Here is a 3,125-nt window from a genome sequence, read left to right as displayed (position 1 = left end):
CCCATCTCGGCCTCCCAAAGTGCTGGGATTACAGGCTTGAGCCACCGCGCCCGGCCTAATTTTTGTGTTTTTAATAGAGATGGGGTTTCACCATGTTGGTCTCGAACTCTTGACCTCGGGTGATCTACCCACCTTAGCCTCCCAAAGTGCCGGGATTACAGGCATGAGTCACCACACCCAGCCATGGCTTTACCTTTTTGTGAACTGCAAATGGCTCATACCTGTAATCTCAGCACTTTGGGAGGCCGAGGCAAGTGAATCTCTTAAGCCCAGGAGTTTGAGGTTAACCTGGGCAATATGGCAAGACTCTGTCTCTACAACAAAAAATACAAAAATTAGCCAGGCGTGGCGGTATATGCCTGTAGCCCCAGCTACTCAGGAGGGTGAGGTGGGAGGATCACTTGAGCCCAGGAGGTTGGGGCTGCAGTAAGCTGTGATTGTGTCACTATACTTCAGCCTGGGCAACAGAGTGAGACCCTATCTGAAACAAACAAACAAACAAACAAGCAAACAAACAAAACTGCAAAATTGTTCTCCAAAGTGGTTTCTATGGTCTGGATATTTGTCGCCTCCAAGTCTCATGTTGAAATTTAATCTCCGATGTTGGAAGTGAGACCTGATGGGAAGTGTTCGGATCATGGGAGCTGATCCCTCATGAATGGCTTGGTGCAGATTTCTTTGTTTGTTTGTTTGAGATGGAGTCTTGCTCTATCACCCAGGCTGGAGTGCAATGGCACGATCTCGGCTCACTGCAACCTCCGCCTCCCGGGTTCAAGGGATTCTCCTGCTTCAGCCTCCCGAGTAGCTGGGACTACAGGCACATGCCACCACGCTTGGCTAATTTTTTTGTATTTTTAATAGAGATGGGGTTTCACTGTGTTAGCCAGGATGGTCTTGATCCCCTGACCTCGTGATCTGCGCCTGTCTGCCTCCCAAAGTGCTGGGATTTACAGGCGTGAGCCACCGCGCCCGGCCTCCTTGGTGCAGTTCTTGCAGGAGTGAGTTCTTACTCTTAGCTTCCCTGGAGAACTGGTTGCTGAAAAGAGCCTGGCACCTCCTCCTCTCTCCTGCTTCCTCCTCTCACCATGTGGCAGGATCCCCTCGCCTCCTGCCATGAGTGGAAGCACCCTGAGGCCCTCACCAGATGCAGATGCCAGCACCATGTTTCCTGTACAGCCTGTAGAACTGTGAGCCAAGTAAACTTCCTTTCTTTATAAATTATCCAGCCCCAGGTATTCCCTTCTAGCAACACTAAAGAAACTAAACCAGTGGTTTCCATTTGACATTCCCGGCAACAGATGGGACTTCTAGAGGCTCCACACCCTCACCAACCCTTAAGATCATAAGTCTTCTGAATTTTAGCCCTTCGAGTGGGTGTGTACTAGCAGCTTGTCATGGATTTATTTATTTATTTATGTAGAGACGAAGTCTTGCTCTGTCGCCCAGGCTGGAGTGCAGTGGCACAATCTTGGCTCACTGCAGCTTCTGCTCCCAGATTCAAGCAATTCTCCTGCCTCAGCCTCCCAAGTAGCTGGGATTACAGGCGTGCGCTACCACACCCGGCTACATTTTTTTTGTATTTTTAGTAGAGATGGGGTTTCACCATGTTGGCCAGACTGGTCTCGAACTCCTGACCTCAAATGATCTGCCCCCCTTGGCCTCCCAAGTACTAGGATTACAGGCGTGAGCCACCGTGCTCGGCCTAGTCATGGTTTTATTTATTTATTTATTTATTTATAATTAATTAATTTTTTTTGAGACCAAGTTTCACTCTGTTGCCCAGGCTGGAGTGCAGTGATATGATCTCAGCTCACTGCAACCTCCGCCTCCTGGGTTCACGCGATTCTCCTGCCACAGCCTACCGAGTAGCTGGGATTACAGGCATGAGCCACCACACCTCGCTAATTTTTGTATTTGTAGTAGAGATGGGGTTTCACCATGTTGGCCAGGCTGGTCTTGAACTCCTGACCTCAGGTGATTCTCCCACCACAGCCTCCCAAAGTGCTAGGTTTACAGGCATGAGGCACCACGCCCAGCCTATTTATTTATTTTTTAGTTTTGAGACAGAGTCTCACTCTGTTGTCCGGGCTGGAGTGCAGTGGCACAATCATGGCTCACTGCAGCCTTAATTTCCCTAGGCTCAGGTGGCCCTCCCCCCTCAGCCTCGCGTAGCTGGGGCTAAAGGTGCACACCTCCAGGCCTGGCTAATTTTTGTATTTTGGTAGTTTTACAGTGTTACTCAGGCTGGCCTCCAACTCCTGGGCTCAAGTAATCTGCTCACCTCAGCCTCCCAAAAGTGCTGGGATTACAGGTGTGAGACACCACATCTGGCCTCATTGTGGTCTTAATGTGTACTTTTCTTATGACTAATAATGTTGAACATCTTTTTCTTTTTTTTGTTTTGGAGAGAGTCTCGCTGTGTCACCCAGGCTGGAGTGCAGTAGCATGATCTCGGCTCACTGCAACTTTCACCTCCCAGATTCAAGCGATTCTCCTGCCTCAGCCCCCAAGTAGCTGGATTACAGGCTTGCACCACCACACCTGGCTAATTTTTGTATTTTTAGTAGAGACGAGGTTTCACCATGTTGGCCAGGCTGGTCTCAAACTCCTGACCTTAGGTGATCTGCCTGCTCCCAAAGTGCTGGGATTACAGGCATGAGCCACCACACCCAGCCATTGAACATCTTTTTATGTGCTTATTTGGCTATTCATATATCTTCTTTTGTGAAAGAGCTGTTCAAATATTTTACCCATTTTATTTTATTTATTTATTTATTCTGAAACAAGGTCACCCAGGATGGAGCGCAGTGGCGTGATGACAGCTCACCACAGCCTCGACCTCCTGGGCAATTTTCCTGCCTCAGCCTCCAGAGTAACTAGGACTACAGGGGTGCTACCACACCTGGCTAGTTTTTGTTTGCTTGTTTGTAGAGATAGGGTCTTGCTTTGTTGCTTAAGCTGGTCTCAAACTCCTGGGCTCCAGTGATCCTCCCACCTCCGCCTTCCAAAATGCTGGGATTACACGCATGCGCTACCACACATAGCCTGACTTTAAAAAAAATCTTGGCCGGGCGCGGTGGCTCAAGCCTGTAATCCCAGCACTTTGGGAGGCCAACGTGGGCGGA

The 3,125-nt window shown here is 49.3% G+C and overlaps 1 pseudogene; it reads left to right on the top strand.

Moving 5' to 3' along the window:
* LOC105504167 overlaps window positions 1–3,125 on the top strand; it is a 71,020-nt pseudogene that overhangs the window by 66,796 nt on the left and 1,099 nt on the right.

The sequence above is a fragment of the Colobus angolensis genome, unplaced genomic scaffold (genome assembly GCF_000951035.1).
Source record: "Colobus angolensis palliatus isolate OR3802 unplaced genomic scaffold, Cang.pa_1.0 Scaffold9, whole genome shotgun sequence".
In the NCBI taxonomy this organism is placed as follows: Eukaryota; Metazoa; Chordata; class Mammalia; order Primates; family Cercopithecidae; genus Colobus; species Colobus angolensis.
The sequence above is the reverse complement of the archived record's forward strand: the minus strand, read 5'-3'. Positions and strand labels throughout refer to the sequence as shown.